General features: G+C 37.0%; 1 long non-coding RNA gene across 1 annotated transcript in view; it reads left to right on the top strand.

The window, feature by feature from the left end:
• The window catches only part of LOC140709365 (uncharacterized), a 113706-nt gene extending 93995 nt beyond the window's left edge, over positions 1-19711 (top strand). The window contains exons 3-4 of the long non-coding RNA XR_012089876.1: positions 16819-16948; positions 19473-19711. This is a non-coding gene — a long non-coding RNA (uncharacterized lncRNA). The remainder of the gene's footprint in view (positions 1-16818; positions 16949-19472) is intronic.
• Positions 19712-24537: the final 4826 nt, after the last annotated feature.

Raw genomic sequence — 24537 nt, 5'->3', positions numbered from 1 at the left:
TGTTCATCAAGGATATTGACCTGAAGTTTTCTTTTTTCATTGTGTCTTTGATAAATTTTCGTATCAGAATCATGCTAGATTTGTAGATTGAGTAAGGAGGAGTACCTCCTTCTCAATTTTTTGGAATAATTTCAGTAGGATTGGTACTAGTTCTTCTTTACATGTCTGGTAGAATTTGGCTGTGAATCCATCTGGTCTGGGTTGTTTTGTTTTGTTTTGGTTGGTAGGTTCAGAAAGCAAAATTATTGATGAATTTTATGTTATTCAATATCATAAATCTAAAATTAAGGATATGAACAGCAGACAGTTTAGTGATTCTAAGATATTTGAAAATTTTAGAACATACAAGATATTAATATCAAAAATATAGTTTAAATTTCTAAATGTTAAAAGCAGAGGAGAGAAAAATTTATAAGAACATGAGAAAAATATGTGTCTAGGCAATTTACAGAGTCAACTTGAAAACCTAAGAAACAGATGAAGAGATGCTCAAATATATTAGCATAATTCTCATTAGTAATAAGAAATGCAAATTGGAGCTAAAATGATATATAGCTTTACTGTTGTTATATTGGCAAAAAATTGAAAACAAAATAATACAAAAGGTTGAAGGTAATATGTACATGAATTGCAGGTGGGTGTATGGATTGATGCAGCCCTTCTGGAGAGCAATCTGGCACCAGTACACAAATTAAGTGTATGTGTATTTATAGCAGTCCTACTCTTAGATAGGTTACACCCCCCATCAGACAAGCAATTATTCTCTCACAAATTCATAAAGAGACATATACAAAGTTGTTAATACAGTGTTATTTGTCAAGGAATTGAAAAAAGACCTGGGTGTTCATTACTGAGAAACTTAAGGAGTAAAACAGAGGGGAGGTACACCATGAGCTGTTATGCAACCACTGGAAATAAGGAATTGGGTATATACATGGCAACATAAGAAAACCACACTGTGAGTGCCTGCCATTTTACCCTGTTTTCAAATTAACAGGTTAGTTTGCCACAGTTTCCTGCAAACTAGCAGAAAATAGACTCCTCAGTAAGAGACAAATAATTTATTCACAACGATAAAGCAAGTAGCATGACTTTCATGTTCACACATATTTCCTCTGCCTCTCCAGTCTCTCAGGGGTGATGCTGATGGGACTAGATAGAAACTGCATACCCAATGTGTCTGTATTAAAAACCAGCCACCTAAAGGTAAAGAAATCTCAATCTTTCATAATGGGTTGTAAGAAATCCTGCCCCAATTTTGCCATGGAAGAAAATATTATCTTTATTATACTGGACAGAAATTAAACTTGCTATTTCGAAGGAGACAATATAATTTTTTAAAGTCTATTCAAACATCTTTGACAAGATGGGTCCATACCTTGGAGACATACTCTTGGGGTGGGGAGTTACTACTTCTTTCAGGAAGAGCCTCCTGCAGCAGCTGCCAAGTCAAGAGAAGGCCTTAGAGTTCTCATCAGCAGAGCCTCTGAAGGTGTGTCAAATAAGACGGGGTCCTTGCTGCTTTTGTGATCTTCCACAGATATGTGCATTTTCATTTTCTCAACCACCTTTCACTTTCTGTCCATTTGTTTCAGATCTCAGGTCATACAGGCAATAGCAGGTGTATCTTATCACTTCAATCTATTACATATATGTTTATTGCTTTGAGGGGGGAAATAACTTCACTGTGGGCTCAATGCTACTTGACATGAGTGACTCCATTTTGAGGCATTAGGATAAGAAATCATTATGATATATCAAAAGATATAGATGAAGAGATATGTAGGACTAGGTATGGGGGAAGGGGCATGAAACTTCTGTGTGCTCTCCGGAGTTGTCACTCTCGAAAAACTTCCACATGTTTAGCTTTTGGTAAACTCTCTCAACCAGTCCTATTGAATGTATTGTGGAGACCTCATCATTGGATAAGCATAATTGAATCATGGACAACCATGTAGAAATGTGATTGGACCAAAAGAGTATGATCTAATACTGATAGATTGAGTGAAGGAACTTAATAAGTCTTGTCTGTTCAAACACTTCTCAGTCTCTCTGTGCAGTATTCCTTCCTCCTGGGTATGAGGAAGAATCCCTTCTGAAATTGTATCTGAAATCTTATGACCTACAGTCAGACAAAGTAGGTCAGAGAATTTCTTTGTGGTCAGCTCCAAGACAGAAAGGCAGGAGAAGATCAGAGAACACTTTTAGTTTCTATGGTCTGCCTTGGGGAGAAAAAGGAGCAGGTGAAAGGAGGGCAGGAGATTTGCTTCTGAGGTCTAAAGCATCCTGACATTATAACAAAATACTGTCTTTCATCTTTATCATTCTGAAGCTGTTCCAGATCTGCTTCAGTAACCAATGACAAAAGGACAAATACTTTAACAAAAGATATGCTCATTGCTTTAGTCACTTAGGAAGTAACAAGGGTTACAGGAGTTATAAGCCAGGAACTGTGGATGAAAACATATATATCTGTATATCTATGTAATATCATATGTGTGTATATATATATATAAATCACAATAATAAAGCTCAAAAAGCAGGAAGAGATGAAAAAAGAGTAGAAAATAGAAAGAATTAACTCACCTAAAATTAATTATTACAATAATGTCAATGATCTAAATATTTCAATTGAAAGGCAGAGAACTAAGACTGGATGGCATCACATTGGATAATCACAGACTATACTCTGTGTAGACGAAATCCATTACAGTTCATGCATGAGCTTCAAGTCAGCAGGACCTTCATTTCAGTATCTCAGCCTCTCACTACCTTAGTGAGATCATATAGCATAGTGAATAGCAAGAGTTGAATTAAAGCCATATGTTAATAAACAGAAGAGGCTATTATGTCAATGTACTTATAAATAGGGTAATTTTATCTCACAGTATTAATTTACTTTTATATTCATTTGTGCCCTTATCTATCTGTGCTAGGCTGAATAAAGATCCTCCAAAGATGTTCAAATCTTAATCTCTAGAACCTATGACTATGTTACCCTACTTGGTGGAAGAGCCTTTTCAGATGTTATCAAATTCAGGATTTTGAGATGGGAAGATTAGCCTGGATTATTTTCATGGGCTCAATGTAATCACCAGTGTTCTTATGAAAGGAAAGCAGGAGAATCAGAGTTAGTAGCAGGAGACACGATGATGAAAGCAAGAGATTGGAGTGATCAAGACAGTGATCATGAACCAAGGAATGCAAACAGCCTCAAGAAACTGAAAAAGGCAAATAAATGGATTCTCCCATCAGAGCCTACAGAAGAAAATACCTCTACTGACACTTTGGTTTCCACTCAGTAAATCTTCTTTTGGACTTTTGACTTCCAAGAATGTAAAATAATAAATTTGTGTTGTTTCAAGTAACTAAGTATAATCCAGTGACTGCTTTCAAGGAGGTCACAGTCTAATATTTCTCCTTGTGTAGTTTTAAGGGCTTGTAGAATTTTACACCCAACATCGTTTCTTTGCAAACAAAACAATCAATAAAGTATTCGGTCAATATTTCTAATTGGATATAGATAAAATCGTAGAGTTAAAACGGCACAGAAAGAATGTGATTTGTCTTTTTTTTTTTTTTTTTGGCTATATATGCAAAATTAACTAACTCCTTAAAGTATTAATATACTTATCTGTTATTTCAGAATAAAAATATCTGCTTCACCATGTAAATAATTTTTAAAAAGCCATTACAACATATTCCAGATTATAGTTTCATATTTCATCTGATCTTTGATCTGAGATTTTGACGGTTATTCTACAAGCTATAATGTATAAGTTAATAGTGTTTTCAACTGCGTGTTACACAAACTCCCAAAAGGGTAGATGAAATAAATTGGAGTTCATGTTTCTCACATAGTAAGAATTGAAGAAGTAGGTAGGTCTTAGCATTACTTTGACTGATCACAGATACAATCAAGGAACCAAGCCCTTTCTATTTTTCTGCTAGACTGTCATTAATTCATTGGCTTTCTCATGCTTGTCACCTTGTGGTTGTGAAATGAATGCTCTATTGCCAGACAGCACATTGTCATATCTAGATTTAATATAGAATTATATTAGGAAGCTCAGTGCCAGCAGCAACCGGCCCCTTTTATTAGTAAAGTCAAAGCTTCATGGAAAAATATGCCATTTACCCCTCTTTAGAGATACTTGGGAAAATAGACAGCAAAGTTGACAAATCGGTAATGCGATTGTCATTTTGGTTTAGACCACTTTACTTAGGCATGGACACAAGCTATATAGAACAATAATGGAATCTTGTTAGTAGGGAAGATGTTATGAATACTCAAAGGATAGGTAGTTTACAAGTCCTGCCACATATATCAATGAAGTTAATTCAAGAATTGTGGGGAAAGATACAGACCAGATGTGGAGCTGAGTAATATTGATACGGAAGGGGAGAAGGGAAGTGCTGGGAAGGCAATGGTGTGATGCTCCACCCCTGGCCTGTGCCCAAGGACCTAGGTGATGAGAGGCACTCCTGCCTTCACGCCCAAATGTTGCATTTCTCAAGGCCACCCTGGCCTGCCAGGCTCCCATTCTGTGTCTACAAAAACCCCGAGACCCTAGCAGGCAGCCACATAAGCAACTGGACATTGAGAGGACGTCGAGAGGTGCACGCCTGTGGTTAAGACCGCACGACAGACGCCGGCATCCTGGCAGACAGGCCATTGACTAGCAGAATGAGGTGGAGTTTGGCAGGTCAGCTGGAGGAGAGCCAGGGCTGCCTAGCAGCCTGACTTGAGGGGAAACCATCTCCCCTCTGGCTCCCCATCTCCTGAGAGCTACTTCCACTCAATAAATCCTCGCACTTATTCTCCAAGCCCATGTGTGATCTGATTCTTTTGGTATACCAAGGCAAGAACCTCGTGATACAGAAAGCCCTCTGTCCTTGCGATAAGGCAGGGATCTAATTGAGCTAATACAAACCACCTCTGGATGGCTAAACTAAAACAGCACATGTAACACATGCCCACTGGGCTTTAGCTATAAACATTCAACCCTAGACACTGCCGTGGGGTTGGAGCCCCACAGCCTGCTCGTCTGTATCTTCCCCTAGAGGTTTGAGCAATGGGGCACGGAAGAAGAGAGCCACACCCTCCATGACATGCCCTGCCAGGGGGACAAGGGAACCTTTCCCCTTTCAATACAGATGAAATAATTAGACAATTTAAAGAATTCTGCCGTGTGTGTGTGTGTGTGCGCGCGCGTGTACATGAGAGAAAGAAGAATAAAATATTGGTGAATGTCACAGGCCTACTAGTGACCTTTCATTTTCTCTTCCCAGAACGTCTTTCTTTCTTAATGTTGTGACTTCATTATTACTGCCTTCTGGTTGAAATTAGTTAGTCGTCCTACAGTAACAGGTAAGTACTCAATGTATCCGCTCTCTGAAGAAATGTAGGAAAAAGCATCCAACTTTGAACTCTGTACATCTGAGCCAGCCAGGTGAGAGGGGGTCCCTGGAGAAACTCCAACCAACCTGCGCACTGAGGTGGAGCCCCAGGAAGTTCATGACTTTTGCAGCAGGCAGGAGCCTGGCCCTTCTTCTTCCTGTGTGGGGCCTGGGATTCAAGCTGTGAGCCTCACAGAAAAATATGCCATTACCCCTCTTTAGAGATACTTGGTAAAATAGACAGCAAAGTTGACAAATTGGTAATGTGATTGTCATTTTTATTTAGACCATTTCACCCAGGCAGGGACATATGCTATGTAGAACAATAATGGAATATTGTTAGCAAGGAAGAAGCTATTAATATCAAAGGATAGGCAGTTTACTAGGGCTGCCTCATGTACCAATGAAGTTAATTCAAGAACTGTGCGAAAAGATACAGTCATTTTGATTTGCGGAGACTCTCTGTTTCCCCCTTTTCTTCTTTTTCATCCAAAAAAAAATCCCTGCTTTATTCACCCTCTCTAATAGTCTGCAAGCTTAAATTTTCATGGCCGTGGGACTGACAAGAACTCCGCATTTAGCTGAACTAAGGAAAATTCCTGCAACATTTTTGGTGCACAACGTCGGGGTTTGAGAAGTGGTGAGTGAAATGGGGACTCAAAACCTCTCACTGTTGCTTCTGAGCCTTTTCATCCTCGGACTTCTGACGGTGGGGGAATCATGCCCCCAACTCCCGTCGCTCCTTGGCCTTTTCATGGCCTTTTCCTTCCTTTTTTGGGACCCACTTGTGAGTTCCTCCCTCCCTGCCTAGGGCTGGGATGCATGGCCCAAGAATCCCGCAAAGCCAGGTGGCTGGTTCCCAGATAGGCACTGCTGCAACCTTCCCTTTCTCCCACCAAGGGGTTCCCTTTCTCCCGCCAAGGCGTTCAGCTCCACCGGACACTAATTAAACTTTTCTCCTGGTGGAGGAACCACTTGCCTAAGAATTAGAAGTTCTTCCCCAGGCATTTTTAAACTGTTTTATTTTTTTTCTTTCCCCTTCTCCACTTTGTCAGGAGCTAACTTTTACAGTTCCCCCCCCCCCCCCCCCTTTATAAGATGTTTTACTAGGCCACCTCTCCCCGGCGACTATCACTGTTTGTACGCTCTGCAAAGTTTTGGTTGTGAAATCGAGCCTCCATCTTGTTTTACATCCTGAGGTCATGGGTGGTAACCCTTGGCAAGGCTTTGTTGGGCAACCTTACCTTAGGGGATGAGCCCTCTTAGACTCCGTATCTGCACAGTTTCCTAGCCCTGTGTCTTCAAGGGTCCTACCCAGCGACTGGGTTTTCCTCTGCCTGTCTGTGTCTATACTGTATGTAATGTCTGTCAAAAGAGCTGTAATTAATTTGGCCTAAAGAAAGACAAGCACTTGGATCTAATATGTTTTAAAGGGAAGTTAAAAGCTGTGGAACCTTTCCGTTCATGTGACTTTAATCTTTAAGAAATAAAAAGAGCCTTAAAGATTATTAGTAAAATGCAGGTCAGATACAAGGTTTGCTAAGGGTTTTGAGGGCATAAACTGCTTTTAGGGTTTTGAGAACTATTTCACCTGCCAGCTTCACAATTGCTAGGGCCTGGGGCCATATGGAACTAACCACGTCCTTAATTAAGAAGGCAAACCTTGGCTGCACTTATCACACAACTTAAACAACTTACCAAGTTTTCCTTACAGTTAAAAATTGCTAGGAGTTCATTGAAACTACTAGAAATAGATTTCCACGAAAGGTGTGTAAGAACAGTAAAGTGTGTTTTTTAGTAAAAGGATATAAGAAGGCATGGAAATGTAAAGTTTTGCTGGGGTTCAAAGATTGTTTTGAGTTAAATTAGGAAAAAGCTGAAAGTTCAAAGCAGCAGTGGAAGAACTGTGGGAATTCGTCTTGCAGAAGAGGTTATCTATGTGAACATACTAACTAAATTCAAAAAAGTATTATATGTTTTTTCTGTAAATTGAGCATTGAAATAAAAGCATAACAAAGTTTTCTTAAGGTGCTAATCTGCTCTTTCACACAATTTGTAAAGGATTATAAAAGCTTTCTGCTTCTTTAAAATTTCCGAGTCATCATTTTGGCAAAATAAATAACTTATGGTAATCTGGAATTCTATTTCATAATATCAAGTGTTTATCGAACGTATTTGACAGCCTTCCCCAAATCAAACTTCAGTTTCAAAATTGTCTTCCCTGGCACCTGGCTTTTGAATACTTCATAGGGTCCCTGAAATGTCCAGAAAGGAGAGGTAAACAGGATTATTTCACATATTTAGGTACGTGGGATTGCCAACATGATGCTCAATCTTCTTTAGGTTATATCTTGGTGCATAATGCTAATATATGTTCCTAAATTTATGGGATGTCTCAAATTCTAATGTCTGAGTATATGCTATCAATCATAATTAAGGTTGTTATGTTTAAGTTATTTTAAACCACAGAGATAACCAAACTTCTTTCTCAATTGTGTTTCTAACTGTAACTAACCTGGATATTTTGCTATTCACAGAAAATTATTGTATTCTGTTAATCTTTTTCAAGAATATGATTTATAATAAGCTGTAGGGCTCAAACAGGTTCTCTCAAATACAGGCTTCTGGTAACTTTGGAGACTGTGATGTTAAAAGAAAATGTACAGGACTCATGAAGACCTAAAATGTCCATGAATATCAAGCAAAACAAGAGTTAACCAAATGGACTGAACTCAGAAAACTGAAGCAACCTTTTAACCTTTGTTTGGAATATTGCTGATCTTTTTTTTTTTTCAGAGTCAAGGAAATTTAAACTATTTACTTAAGCTATTTATTTAAACTATTTATGGCCTTTAATAATTAAGTTAGTTTTACTCTTGGGATCAAAATTTGGAGCATGTTTGGTTTTTTCTGTCTGGTTCCTCTAAACTTTGGAAACTGTGAGTATTCTTAACTTATGGCAATATAGTTGTTTGCATCAGTGCAAGAATAATTCATTTTTCTTTTGCTACAGGACACAATTGGAGAATCTGGTAATTTTACCAACGCTTTGACTGCAAGGGTATGCTTCCCTTTAAGGAGTCAATCTCTACTTGCAAAGTCAATAAAACCCCAGTGGGCAAACTGGCCTCATACCTTTGCCTACACAGTCCCTGTAGAGGGTTCCTGACCTGTATTTAGTAAAGAATGTACTTTCTAACTGGTCTAGGACCTCCACGTTTATCTTGGGACCTTAAGAGGAAAGGATTACCCAACTCACAGGTGTTTGAGGATACTAACCCATGGCTGGGCTCAGCTTTAAACGGTCTTATCTGAGACTCCTTGTGGAACAGAATTCCATCAAAGCCAATCCAAAAGGCCTATGTAGAAATCATTATTTTTGCTGCACTTTATGCAAATAATCAGGTCAAGTATAAAACTAAAGTCTATTTTGCAAACAACTCAGTCCTACAATGATTTATTTTTTAACAGACGTGAGGACTGGAGAGAGAGAAAAATCATGTTCAAAACTTATATCTTTGTCATTCAATTCTAAACTCACTGGTTGTTTTTAAGTTTTCATCTACATTTTAGAGTAACCCTGCTTGATTCTGTGAACCAGCCAGCAATCCCTGGCTGCAGCTCAGAAAGAACAAAAGAGATGGGTAATGTAGAAATCGGGATAGATACTCTGTTGGGAGCAAGCCCCCCAAAGTCTGGCCATAAACTGTCCCCAAGACTGGCCATAAATAAAATCTCTGCAGCAATGTAACATATCCATAATGGCAGTAACGCCCAAACTGGAAGGTTGTGGGTTTAAGGGAATGAGGGCAAGGAACACCTGGCCAGCCCAGGGCGGAAAACCGCTTAAAGGCATTCTTAAGCCACAAACAAAAGCCTGAGCGATCTGTGTCTTAAGGGCATGTTCCTGCTGCAGTTAATTCGGCCCATCCCTTAGTTTAGCTTAAGGGATACTTTTAGTTAATTTAATATCTATAGAAACAATGCTACTGACTGGTTTGCTGTTAATAAATATGTGGGTAAATCTCTCTGTTTGAGGCTCTCAGCTCTGAAGGCTGTGAGACCCCTGATTCCCCACTTCACACCTCTGTATTTCTGTGTGTGTGTCTTTAATTCCGCTAGCGTCGCTAGGTTAGGATCTCCCTGACTGAGCTGGTCTCGGCAATACTCTAGTTCTGAGCAATTAATCCTGCAAATCCTGCCAGGTGATAGAATAAATAGGGAATAAATACGGTGCCCATCACCCGGAGGTTTCCTTTATGGGAATGTAAAACCAAGGGAACCAACCAAAGCCAAGCACCATGCACCAGAATTCTAGCAAGCATAACTCTAGCCAGCAGTTTTCTGGATATGTCACAAGACATTCCTTCCTCTTCCTTGGTGGAGAAGAACTCAGTTCCACAGTTTCACTTTAGCATTCAGCTTATAATGAGTCCATGTAACCCCTCAGGACACATTTTTGTCCCAAACTCAATTCCACGCTTCAGGTCAAAGCCCTAGGAAGGAAAACTGGATCTGAGGGATCTAGAGGCAAATGACGGACGACAGAGATTAAAAGGCACAGCACAGGTGACGACAGAGGTTAAAAGGCACAGCTCAGCACTGCCGATGAAGCCAACCCCAAGCCTCCTGTTTCACGAATGAAGACCACATTAATATCGATGGCATTAACGAGGTCTAGGGAACTCTAAGGCTACTGACAGTAGGTGGGAAAGAGACATAGCTGAGAACAGATGATTCCTATTCTCTAGGCCCCCCTGCTTCATGGGTGCAAGTCGCTTTGACACCTGTGGTGGCACCTGCCAAGGTCGACGGAACTCTGGGATGCAAGGACAGAAGAGGGAAAGACGATGCTCTTCTCTCTCCCTCACCCCCGGTATCTGCTAGGAAGAGAAGGCAATCAGGGATGCCTGCTCCCCTCTTTCTCATCTTCAGTCTGTACCTCTTTTGAATGCATCCTGAACCCATGGAACTCCTTTGAAAAAAATGACTTTTCTTGTATTCCTTTCTCCTCCTCTATTCTCTCTTCACTAATAGGTAACTGTCTCAGTACTGTGGGACACTCCCCTCACATGCATCTTCCAAACTGGTAAGAGTTAATTTTCCAAACCTTAAACTGGTTGGCTTAGGATAGGGCTCAGGGGAAAGGAACCCAGAAGCCTGACATGCCTTCAAAAAGGTAAAGTTTTTTTAACCAGTTGGGCTTTTGGCCTCCCTCTCCCAGTGCAAACTGGTAAAAGGCTTGAGAATTTTTGAGCTGTCCTTGCCCCAGTGCTTGTTTCGTTTTGATACATGTTTCCTAATAACTCCGTCTGTTCTTGCCTTCAGGTCATCAAGTTCCAGTCATGCAACCGGAGCTTCTGACATGGCCCCTTCAGCTGGGAACTCTTAGATCGGCCTCTGAAAGAGCTCTGACTGTTGTTTCCCCGAAACACTCCCTGGCAGCAGGAAGCAGTTAATATTGGTATTTGGCCGTATCCTTATGCTAAGGGCAGTTAGATGTACTTCTTTAGATGGGCGAATGAGACAGCTAGATGGGTGAGCCTCCCTGGAGAAACTCCTTCCAGCCTACCCACTGAGGTGGAGCCTCAGGAAGGTTCCACGACATTTGCAGCAGGGCAGAGCCTGGCCCCTCCTCTTCCTGTGTGGAACTTGGGATTCTAGCTGAGGGTTGGAAGCACTCGAGCATGGGACTCTAGCCTTGTAGAGATTGCCTGCTTACCCAATAAAATCCTGCTTTTTTTTCTTTTTCACCCAATAAAATCCTGCTTTACTCACCCTCTGCAACTGTCTGTGAGCCTAAATTTTCGTGGCCGTGGGATGGACAAGAACCCTGCTTTAGCTGAACTAAGGAAAAGTAGTGCAACACATCCAGTAGGATCTATCTTCTATGAAGGTGAGGGTCTACTGAGGATGAGTTAAAAACTGTTGATTTTATTCAAATTTCAGAAATTTCTTCTGAAAATGCTGTCATATACCAAGAAACATTATGGCTGTTTTGTTTTTGCTTCGTTTCGTTTTGTTTCGCTTTTCGAGATGCAGTCTTGCTGTGTCGCCAGGCTGGAGTACAGTGGCAGCATCTCAACTCACTGCAACCTCGGCCTACCGGGTTCAAGCTATTCTCCTGCCTCAGCCTCCTTAGTAGCTGTGATTACAGGCGTGTGCCATCACGCCTTTCTAATTTTTGTGTTTTTTAGTAGAAATGGGGTTTCACCATGTTGGTCAGGCTGGTCTCGAACTCCTGACCTCATGATCCGCCTGTCTTGGCCTCCCAAAGTGCTGAGATTACAGGCGTGAGATTATGGCTGTTTTTAAAAATCAACTTGCACTCTGGTTACTAGCAGTTTGGTGGTTATTGTGAAAGTAAGTTTTTGCTTCATTTAAACATATATGGTGTACAGTAATTATCTTATTTGTAATCCCAAATACTTATTCCCCAAATTTAGACACCTATTCAAATCCATTAGACAATAGTCTATCAACCAAAACTAAATGAAACCAATTTGAATTTTTATTTTCATCTCTCTTGAAAAAATTCAAATATGAGTTGATGACAAAATATTTTTAACTCCCGTCTTAAGACTCTCTCTAAACATCTCAAAAACTCTACTGTTTACTAAGTCTACTTTACCTTTTGGCACTCCTGACCAATTTCTCTCCTGTTTCTAGATGTGTTTCCTAATTGTTCTTTTCAGTTGCAAATCATAGACTTTCCTCTCTTCTGGTTTTTGTTCTCACACGTTAACCTTGAACTTCATAATAATATTCAGGGGAAACGGTACTTGACAAATCCTTCATAGAATAATGGTGGCAATAGCAGGGATTGGGTTTGGAAGGTAAAAGAAGTACCTACTAGCTGAGAAGACGCTGTGACCACTTGTGCATTAATATCTAAGGATCTTACAATACATGATAACACTGTGTTTTCTTCATTATGTTAAACAAATCAGCAGCAGTGGTGTATAAGCATTGGAATACTGAAGACACAAAAAGTACTGAAAGACCTAATGGGAAATGACAGTGGAAGAAAAAAGTAAAGAAGAGGACATAAAAGGGAAACCAATAGTGGGGAAGTCAAACTGAAGAGATGCAGTTTAATGGGCATAAGGTTTCGGTCATGCAAAATAAAAACAGTTCTAGAGATTTACAGTACAATATGATGCTTATAGTTGACAATTATTACACGCTTAAAAATTTGCTAAGAGGGTAGTTCTCATGCTGTGTTTTTTAAACACAATAAAAAAAATCACTCTGGCATGAAAAGGGGTCAAGGGAATATAGATTTGGATCAGCTATTTACACACCATTTCAAAACAATGGAAATAAAAACTTAAGAAAAAAGATGGAAATCACTAGTCAAAGAAGCTAAGTTAGTTCCTTTGGTGAAAGCTTGTTTGCCTGCAGCAAACAAAGAAATAAACCCTGGATATCAGTCAAGCTAGGTATTTTGTTTGGGGCAATGATGTTTAATGTATTAAGGGTGACTGATCAAAGAAACCAGTGTAAATGTCCACAGCCTGAGGTTTCCCAGAATTGTTCAGTGCCTATGGTATTCTCTCTGTTTAACAATGATTGTTACATTATTATTATTGATAATTTATTATTGATAATATTATATGATTGATATTATTGATAATAATATATGATTGATATATTATTATTATTATTATTTTTTGGTTAAATCTCAACATAACTTTTTGGGAACAATACTTGATAAAATTTCGGGTATTCCAAGGAGTTCTAGTTTGAGTAATATTAGTTTCATAAAACTATCTATGAGGATCTATAAAAGGTGTCTATATTATTATTCTATATATAGCATCATGATATCAGAGAATATCAAGGTTGAAAGTGACTCTGAAAGTAATTGAGGATAACCCCCTGTCTGATGCTTGAACAATCTCTACAATATCACAGACAAGGTTATGGAAACAAGTTTTTGCTATTAAGTAAGAAAGAAAACTTCATGTAAGTACAAATTAAATTCTAAGTTATATGTTGAATGTCCTCATAACCTGAATTATTTAAGTGCGAATTAGTTGTAATTGTTAAACAAGTAAACAAAATAATTGTTAGTTATTAGTTTTAATTGTTAAACAAGTAAACAAAAATAATGAAAAGTGAATGTGAAATCTCACCAAGAATTCATATTTGGTGATATCATTACTCACAACATGCAGCTAACATTTGTATGAAGAATATTAAAAGTTCAACTAAAAATAATGTATTCTATCATATTTCAGTTTTCATAGATAATAAAATGTTTGATAAACATTAAAATAGTAAGCTCATAAGTAATATAATTATCTGATATGCCAAAAATAGTCTCATAACGAAATAACAAGAGTGAGGGAGTACAAATGCTTCAGTGATGCTGATTTAAAGTGTAACTGCTTTTCAGGGAGGAGGAAATGAAACCAAGATGTTTTGAAGAAACAATGTTGAGTTTTGCATAAATAAAGAAGTAGAATGAAATTGAAAAGAATTGTGTACGTTTATTGACGGAGAGTTTCTGCAATATGCTATGGCAGTCCATATGCTTATCAATTATAAGAATTTTGACTTTCGGCTCAGGAAAATATGAGAAATATAGGCAATCACTCTCTGAAGAAAGGAACTCTTTTATCATCCATATGTTATTAATGCCCAGCAGGGCAAGGCAACTTCTATTAAGTGAGCAGCCAGTAATGCTTTATCAACATATCTTTACTAAAGATCAATCTTTGGAAATATTGTCACATATAGCATTAACCCCAAACTGTACACTTCAAACATTTTATTTTTCACTTAAATAGAAATTATATTAAGCTTATTCATTACTATATGTTAATCAGTTTGCAAAGACATCTTCCTGCTTGTCCATAAGCAATAAGCAAAATTAATAATTTAATTTTTATTTTAAAACTCTTCATTGTTGACAACTACCATATGTTTTAAGCAAAGTAATTAGGGGTGTGTGTGTGTGCACGCACGTATTTGAGAGGGATTGGGGAAAATAATGTAATTATTATATAAAGTGATAATTTCTAGATTGAGGCATAAAGACTTAAGTAGCTCAAGATAATGAATTCATTCTATATGTGCTTTTCTCTCATCATCTATCACTCTGTAGTTGTTTTACATCTAAGCTCTTGAACTTTCTACAAAGTTGTGAAATAATAAATGTATTATTTGCAAAGAATAAACCTCATAGACATTTTTCAGAAACATTAATTAGGCCTAATAACATCCAGCAATTGTGATATTCTACTACTCTAGGATTTTTTTTGTCTCCCCTCTACTCCCCCTTTTTTTTTTTTTTTTAAGAAAAAAGAAATTTCTTCAGTGTTTTAGAGCATGCTTTTGGCAGGAAAATTAAAGATACTTGTTCTCAGGCCTGCCACCGGCATGCTGTGTGATGCCCTTATACTCTCTTTGCCTCAGTTTCTCCCATTACTGAAACAAAATTGTAATGGTTGCCACTTTAAAGTCTCATGGGGTTGCTCTGAGAAATAATGAGAATAGTGTGGAGTAGTTTGACAGAATGAGGCAAGAATTCTTGAACATTAAAGAGAATTCAATATAGATGTTTTAACAAGAAAAATGTTTCTCTTAAGCAATTGTGTAGCAGTGTACTGTCTGATTTCATTAGCTATTTCTCACTAAAGCTTATTAGGGAAATTTGGTTATTCAGGCCATTTTAGAAAATAAAGGAAATTTAAATATTCATGAAAAAGAGAGTGTGTACATGACCCTTGAAAATAAAGCATTATGAACCAAATGGAAATTTTTAAATGGTTTAGTCTGTTACCTTTTTTATTCAAGCTTGCTTTATTATCAGACATTTTAGCAACCTGAAATTTTACTATAATATCTAAAATTCTTCAGAGAAATTCTAGAAAGCTAGGAAATTTCTCAGTACCATATGTAAATGTAAACGTAAACAGCAAGAAATAATCAATTTTATAACAAAGTATTTTATGTCTCAAATTCTGAGTACCAAAATTGACTATTGTTAATGAAATGTTTAAATGGAATGATTGTAGGGATGAATATTGGAAATTTTTGTCCTGTTTTCTTCATTTTTTTTTTTTTCTATTTCTTCCCAGAACCATGAGTGAGTGATTGGGTATATATTCATTTCATGTCATATAGTGTAACAGAGAGTTTTTATTTATTTTATTTTTCTGGAGAACTACTTAGTACATAGCAAAACTATTCTCTCCCTAGACAAATATAAAACCTAGGTTACAGTAGAAATTTGAAAAGACATCAACTGAAATAACACATATGTTTGTCTTGGATCTTTAAAATCGAAGGAAAAATTGCTGCTTTACCAATCACATAATTTTGTTTTATGACTAAAGCTACTTTAAAAACTAGACTATTACTTATTTTCGCAAACTGTAACCTCAGATAGTTTTATGTTCTTGAGTCAGGTGTATCTTGGTCATACGTCCTCTACTACTTACCCTAGTTTTTTCCTTAAAATTTTCCAAAGAGCTTCAAGAATGATAGAGGCTACAAGGTGCTTCCAAGAACCATATAAAGACGGAGTAAGGTATACAAAATAACTTGTGCAACATTTTTTTGTTGTATTCAGTTTTTTCAAAGTTATTTCTACATGACACTTTGTAATATTGTGATCACTTTCCAAAAGAGATGTGACCTATAGAAAGAAGTTGTAAAATGTTTTTCATACATTACTTCTCTCTGAAATTTCAAATGCAACTTCATGATGACCTTCATAGAATAAAAGTGTTCCTATTTGTACTCTACTGTTTTTATTGTTGTAGTAATGATGGTGGTATATTGCTTTCTAAAAGACACATAGTAAAACAGGTTAAAAATGTCTCACCAACATAAAACTTTCTTTTCCTGCATGTATACTTCCAGGCAACTAAAGATAATGATTCCAAACTAATTTGAAATACGTATGGAGAGACAGAGAGTACAAATGAATTTGTCATAATTTGAGAAGGAAATGGAGTATTGTTTGCTCTCACATCTGGTGACACACAAGTGAACAGGGCTAATGTTCCTCCCATAATGAAATGGAAATGTTTGTCAATAGGTTTGACCTACACCTACCACCTACAGGGGCATTACCTTGATATTTTGCTTAAAAAAATATATGCTGTTTTTAACAGCACACCCAATGATGGATGGTTTTATATCTTTCTACAGAGTGCTAGGTTGGTGTTCTGGAGCCAATGCACATTTAATAATGAATGTTTTTTCTTTTCTTTCTTTCTTTTTTTTTTTTTTTTTTTGAGACAAGGGTCTGACTCTTGCTCAGGCTGAAGTGCAGTGGCACCATCTCAGCTCACTGCAACCTCCGCCTCCTCAGCTCAAGTCATTTTCCCACCCCAGCCTCCACAGTAGCTGGAACTACAGGCATGCATCACCGTGTTAGGCTGATTTTTGTCTTTTTTGTAGAGATGGGGTTTCGCCATGTAGCCCAGGCTGGTCTTGAACTCGTGAGCTCAAGCGATTCACCTGCCTCAGCCTCCCAAAGTGCTGGGATTACAAGTGTGAGCCACCATTCCTGGCCTCTATATCTCTAAAGGTACTAGTTTTCCCTCAGTTGCAAAAAAATCATAAATTTAAAATCATGTTGGCTAGTTTCTCTAACTCTTCTATAAAATCAATTACTAAGTATTGTAGACTCTTCTCAGATAAGTCATCTCCCAAATATCTCATCTTTTCCATTCTCCCATCTTTTCTATTCTCGCCATTGTTCTAGTTCAGAGCCTTATTATTTTGTATCTAGAATACTTTCATAGCCTTTCCTACTACCATAGTCTTGCCTTCATATGTGTCCTCCAGAAGATTAATCTGGTGAGCCAAAATATTTGACCAGGCTCAAAATAATTAAATGCTCTCCTTTGTTTATAAGAATAAAGTCAAATGCTTTAAACTGATGTTCAGTTCCTGCCATAATCAGGCTTCAGTGAACTACTCATTTATTACTAGAGTAAAAAATGTATCTCAAATAATTTATGTGCTCCTTACCACCTCCCCCTACATCCTTAGACTTAATCATTCTCAGGGGGGGCAATTATATCCACCATCCAAAACACAGCTCAAATCCCATTTGCCTGGTGAACTGTCACTCCAACAACTGATCTATAAGTTAGTTCTTCTTTTAAGTCTTCACTGTTCTTACCGCTCATACTTACAGTTTCCATTTGGTGGGTTGCTATTACTTAAAATTTAGTAAACCTTCTTAATCTCCCCAAGGAGACTTTAAGGTCCTGGAGAAGAATACTCCATTCTTTTTTTTTTTTTTTTTTTTTTTTTTTGAGATGGAGTCTGGCTCTGTCGCCCAGGCATCTCAGCGCACTGCAAGCTCCGCCTCCCGGGTTTAGGCCATTCTCCTGCCTCGGCCTCCCGAGTAGCTGGGACTACAGGCGCCCACCACCTCGCCCTGCTAGTTTTTTTGTATTTTTAGTAGAGACGGGGTTTCACCGTGTTAGCCAGGATGGTCTCAATCTCCTGAACTCGTGATCCGCCCGTCTCGGCCTCCCAAAGTGCTGGGATTACAGGCTTGAGCCACCGCGCCGGCCTCCTTTCTTTTTTATATTAAATTCTACAAAGTACCATTGGTAGATTTCAATAAACATTTTTATAAAACATTTAAAAGAGAAGGAATAAAAGCAACAACAAGAAAAGTGGCAACAGATGACAAACCTTGACCACTTTCTAAATCTGCTCTGATGAACCCTAATAAAAATCAATTAACTCACTAGTGAGGTTTATCTTCATGCTGATGTAATAATGTAATTCCTGATAGTGAGCTGAAAATACACACTTGAAATAGAAATTTACTTCTCCAGATATAATTCCATTGTTGTAGTTCGTTTCATCTTAGATCTTCTACTTGGCTCATTGTCCTTTCTTACCCTAGAAAGATTGACCCATTAAATCCCACAAAGTTCTCAAGATAATTTGGTAGCATATATGTAATAACTTCCATCTGAAAAGCTCAAAACATAACATCTAATTCTTGTTAGAACAACTAACAATTAAAAATCCAAAGTTAAAACCAGATGAGAGAGTATTTAACAGAATGACCCTAGATTGCCTAGTAATATGCTGCAGAGGCAAAAAAAAAAAAAAAAAAAAAGGAGGTCACTTATCTATGTAGAGCTTTGCATTATAATGATAGATTTAACTTCTTTTAACAATGGAAACTTTCTGAGTTTACATTTGGAAGGAAAATAGTAAACTACTCTTAAGAAGTATAGTATGAACAAAATACAAGGGAAATCAGTAACAGAGCCATAACAGAGCTTTCCACTTTAAATAGTTTGGTAAAGTTACATACTCCAGTTTCCACTAACTGACATGTGTGAAGTCTAGCTCTCATTATCATAAACGTTTTGAAAGTATAATGCTACCTTTGTAGAGGCAACTCTGCTTATGAGATATTGGAACAAGTTGATTCATAAGGCACTGAAAATGATAATCCAACCCTCTAGAATAAAACATACAAAACAACCCCCAATATTATGCAAAACTATTACTGATGAGAATGCCTCTTCATTCCTGTCTTATATTGCTCTCCTGCTCTATTCCATTTAGAGATAAGAAAATAGACCTTCTATAAAAATGTTTCCTCAGGGCTTATGAAACTTTTGTGAGAGTGAGAGAGGGAAGAAGAAATTGTTCATAAACATAATGGGGATCACTTGGCAATTACTCAATCTACTTGTCCAGTATCCAGTTGTTCTAATTTTAGAATTGCCAAAGTTGATATCTAGTTCAGATAAGAATTGGAAATGAGCGAAAACCATACAGTTATGATCCTGCTTTCTTTGCCCTTTCTCCCTGCTCCCCTACATGTAACCTTTCACGTATTTATTTTGCTATCCACATTCTTTTTGAAGTATGTTGTTAAACCTAAGACCTCATAAAGTAAATCCTTAGAGTTATGAAAAAAGAAACTGAGGTCATTTTAAAGTTGTGTGGCTAATTTACAATCTGAACGTTTTTGCATTTTTCTCACGTTAAAGAAATTTTAAAAACTTATCAATAGATTTCTTTGTGGCTTTTACTAATGAAGTTGTATTTTTTTCTACCCGTGGTAGGTGTTGAATAATTTGAATGGGAATTTGAAGGTTCATGGCTTCCAAACCAGCAGGAGTTCAGGCTTAATTGCTTGGAAATACATTTTCATGGCTGATACCAGTAACAGAAAAATGTCTGTATGTCAAGAGACTCTGTACTAATCAGTTAACCATAACATGTGCCACCCCATACCTAGCGCCAATGTAACTGTTAGCAGCTTGAAGCTATTAAAAATGTACCAGTGAAAAACTTTCTTATACTTTTTTCACGAATGTGCTTCTTCACTCTAAATAAAGGAATAGAGAAATTTTATACTTAACTACCGTCAGAGAAAAGGAAAGTACACCTAGTTTGAGCTTCAAAACATTACATCCAATGGTGTTCATTAAGGTAACACTTTGAAAGTCACTCAATTGCTAATAAGCTCTCTCTGTGTCAACTCAGAGGCTGCCTATTAGATCTAGTTACACTCCAGAGACAGGTTTTTGATTTCCAGCTCTGGAGATCAGGTCAAGAATTGCAATAACAATTAGTAATTAGTAGTTAGATCTCCATTTACCACATTAGAAGGTCACTCTTCTGAAGCATTTGGTCTTATGAGAGGAAAGGAGTATGGGAGACCATCAACGGCTGACACTTTGAAATCAAGAAAAGAATCTAAGACTCTCCTTGAAATTCTTTGGCACTTTAAGTGTAAATTTCTTAAGATCTCATTTTTATAGAATTAATTAATAGATTTAGGTCTTAATCCTAGGTTTTACAGCAACTCATACTATGTAACAAAACAATACTCTTATTTTTAATAAGACATAAATTTCATCTTTAAAGTGGTGATCTCCCTGTGAACCTGGATAAAAAAGATAAAATGTAAATAGTATTTTAAATGCTACTATCCTCCTAAAATATTATTAAATAATTGAAAATTTAAAATAGTGTAATATCAAATAGAGTCATGTTTTATGGTATGAATGTGACTAGTGCATGAAAGTTTGCAGACAAAGTAAAAATCTCAGTTCGCAAACTAAGATATGTGGAAAATGCATTTTCTTGATTTTTTAAAGCTAGTTGTCTTCTGCTGTTTATTCTATGTCCCTAAGAATATAATAACCTTAATTATTATTTGAACTTCTATCCAGTCCTCCACTTGACAACGTGTTCCAGGTTCTTGGATCTTACACGGCATCAAAACAATTGGATCGTGTGTCGCAGTCTGTGTTCATCAGTCAACAGTTTACCAATTTGGCTGTGAAAATCTTCCATTCACTTATTTGTGCCTGTTCATCAGGTCTGGGAGACTTGCTGACTTCATACAGTGGCCCTTAAGCTATCATGACAATATATGAGACAGAATCATTGGGGCTTCCATTACTACAGCCTGAGGTGTCTTTTGGAGTGTATCTTTCTGGGATCTTACTGTCTTTACCAGAACATAGTCAGAAAATAGGACCTCAGCTTCTATCACTCCAGAGCATATATAACTCTCTCCTCTTGATAGCTAAGAGAATGCCTTTTGAGCCTGAGGGAACCCTTTCTCCTTCCTGTTTCACCTAAGATGCCTGTCTTTGTCATATACTAAAATTATTAGAAGACAAATTACAGGACATTTTATAAATTACTACTGTGTTCAGATTTACCACATACCTCTTTTGAGGCACTAAAGCACAGAGCTAACCAACTATCTTAGTGGAGTGAAGGGAAAAAAAAATAAAAGCAGAAGAATTAAACATAAGTTAACATCCCAAAGTATTATCCAGGTATAATTATAGAATCAATATTTTGAGAAGTCAAGACATAGGTTATATGAAATGTTTTGATGATTATTTTGAAAATGTTAAAAACAACACAAATTATTTCTAGTATCAGCTAAGTACTAGAAATTTTAAAGGCAAACATTAATCTTATACATATAAAATGTGGGTATTACTAATGATTTAAGGAAGAATTTTACTGCTAGAATCTTTCCCAGCAAGTCTATAAGTTTCATAAAAATATTAGTAAAGTTCTAGCAAGAAAGGATCTTTCTGGAATTAAAAATTGCATAGGTTAAGAACTTTGGGGTGCAAGAAATAAAAGCTTTCCTTAGGTTACCTTAAGTAATGGAGTTTTAATACTCCATTTTAAAGATCACCAGAATTTTCATATTGCAGGAGTTTGTGATGGGATATCTTGTTGGAAAGAAGAGCTAAGTAAGTGGTCTCATATTTTCCTTCTATAACATAGTCATTGCTTTTACTTACATTGTTTGAACTCTTTCATCCCACTGATAGAGCAGAAAATTAATAATAACATATATTGGCATGTTGACATCTAATATGGTTTGGCTGTGTCCTCACCCAAATCTCAACTTGAATTGTGTCTCCCAGAATTCCCGTGTGTTGTGGGAGAAACCCAGGGGTAGGTAATTGAATCATGGGGGCCTGTCTTTCTCAAGCTATTCTCGTGATAATGAATACATCTCACAAGATCTGATGGGTTTATCAGAGGTTTCTGTTTTTGCTTCTTTCTCACTTTTCTCTTGCTGCCACCATGTAAGAAGTGCCTTTCACCTTCCACCATTATTCCGAGGGCTCCCCAGCCATCTGTAACTGTAAGTCCAATTAAACCTCTTTTTCTTCCCAGTCTCAGGTATTTCTTTATCAGCAGTGTGACTATGGGTTAATACAACATCCAAATAGAATAAGAAAAATAAGTAGTTGACTTTTTGAAGAAAAACACGTGTAAAACTGAAACAGAATCAATAGCCCAAAGACAGCAAGAGAAAAAATAATAGTTCATTTTAATTTCAGTGCTCACCATAACATATAATTGAAAGTTTGCTTTTTTACAAAAAGAATGTTATAATTTGCATATATTTGAAAATAAAGGCAATTAGCTTTAGAGTTAGCATTAAGGAAGTACCATATAAGCCATGTCAAACAAGGTGACCCAGGACACTCCTTCACCTCCTACATTGTGATGCCATGCATATTATATGTATAGGCCTAATTTTGATATGGAAATAATGAGAAATGTGGGCCACACAGAGATCGTACTGAGAAGGCACACAGACAGGCACTAAAAAAAAAAAAAAAAAAAAAAAAAAAAAAAACCTATATGTAGTTAAAGGTAGAAATAAAGGCATGATTTTGAGTTTTACATAAGTATCTAAATTCAAATATATACATTTGACAACTCTGGAGATATCTACAAATGACTTGCTTCGATGGCTGGATTTGGACAAGTCAATATGTTTATAATTGATGTCATTATAATTCCATTTTGCCTTACCTATCTGCTTAGTTGCATAAAAGAAACTATAGACTGCGAAAATAAGCATAGCCTTTTCTTTCTTATTTTCTGGAATTATAGTGATCCAAATAGTCATAGCACTTCCCTGGCCATAAGCCCTGGAGTTTAGGCCTGTTCAGACAGAAGAAGTTTAATAGTGAATAGCATCATCAGGACATAGCAATGGTTCTGGAAATCCAAGAGCAGCTTAATATATTGACAATGTTCTGTTAGTATATCAGCCAGAAAATTACATTCTCAAGCAATTAAACCTTATCTCTTGCTGGTTCTGCAGTCATGAACCATCAAATTTCCTACTTTTGTTAATCAGCCTCTATTCTTGGTCCAAACAGCTATGAGTACAGACAGGGTGATTTGGTAGAGAAAGTATGTAAAGAGCTGACTAGAGAAATTGTTCCAATCCTCATGACTTTAGGCAAGACCGTTTTCCTCAGAAGCAGTTCAGGACATTTCTAGGACTTGGAGCATAGTGGATTCCTTTGTTGTATGTGAATCTATAGAAAAGAAAGCTTAAAGGCGTATCAGTTGAGAAAGAAATCTTATTATATAACAATCATTGGAAAGTGATCTTAGCATTTATAAACCAACTTTAAAACAAAAAATAAAATGTAAAATGCATAAAACAAAAAATTAAATTTTAATATCAAATTACTTTTGGAGGCACATAATCTCTATTTTATTTTATATATTATTGATCAATGTGTAAATTATGTAGAAATTGTATGTTAAACTTTTAATATGTATAATTTGTGCACTGAATAAATACTGGTCCTTAGACACTACCAAGGGTTATCTTTAACACTGAGACTATAGCATTGCCAAAAGTATATTCTTTTTCTTCAGTGAAAAGCATACTTGATCCCAAAAAAATCCATAATAGCTACCCTATTGTGGTTATGGTAGAAAATTAGAACTTTCTTCAAGAAATATATTATTATATTCTCTTCCATTATGTTTCAATTTGTAATTCTCCATGGTGTTTTCTGTTGGCTCCAACTTCTGGGAGCTTCTGGGCACATCTTGGCGATGACTGACAGGCTGCTTTCGATAGTCTTATTGGCAACAACATCTCTTAGTTGAAGTCCCATATGTAGTTTAGCTATTAGTCCACTCTTGGCAGCCTCAGATGCCATTGAGACAACAATTCTCATACATTGCCCTGTCATTTGACTCAGGTAGGTTTATTCATGTCTTAATGCATATTTTTAAATGATCCTTGAGATTTCCTCTTTCACCCATGGATTGTTTAGGACTGTGTTAGCTCCCAAGTATGTAGAAGATGGAGTAGACACACTTTTTTCCTATTCCTTCATCTACGTATAACTTAAAATCAAGACATTATATATATATATATATATATAAAACAAACATAACAAAGTTCTACAAAGTGAAGATCAGAAGGCAGATTGGCTGTGGACTTTGGGACCAAGGAAACAGCAGAGTGGTGATTTTGCTCTGTTTTCTTCTTCCTTCCTATATCCCAGGCTTAGAGCAGAAGAAGTTGGCAACCCTGAAACACCAATGCGTGCAGAACAAAAAGAAAAAACAAAAACAAAAAACAAACAAACAAAAAAATGCACACTTAAAAAACAAACAAAAAACCCACCATCACCATCAAAAGTATGTTCTTTCTCTCTCTAACCAAATAACTAGGAATTGGGCAACCCAGAATGACATAAATTTTAGACCACTCTACTTTAGTCAAACACCACAGAAAAAATATGGCTCTGCCATCACCCATGACAGTAAAGGCTGAATGGTGAGCTGAGATTTTGACACTCTTCAGGCTATAATGAG

Source organism: Chlorocebus sabaeus, chromosome 20 (genome assembly GCF_047675955.1).
Source record: "Chlorocebus sabaeus isolate Y175 chromosome 20, mChlSab1.0.hap1, whole genome shotgun sequence".
NCBI classification, from domain to species: Eukaryota; Metazoa; Chordata; class Mammalia; order Primates; family Cercopithecidae; genus Chlorocebus; species Chlorocebus sabaeus.
Note: the sequence above shows the minus strand (reverse complement) of the source record. Positions and strands in the feature narration are given on the sequence as shown.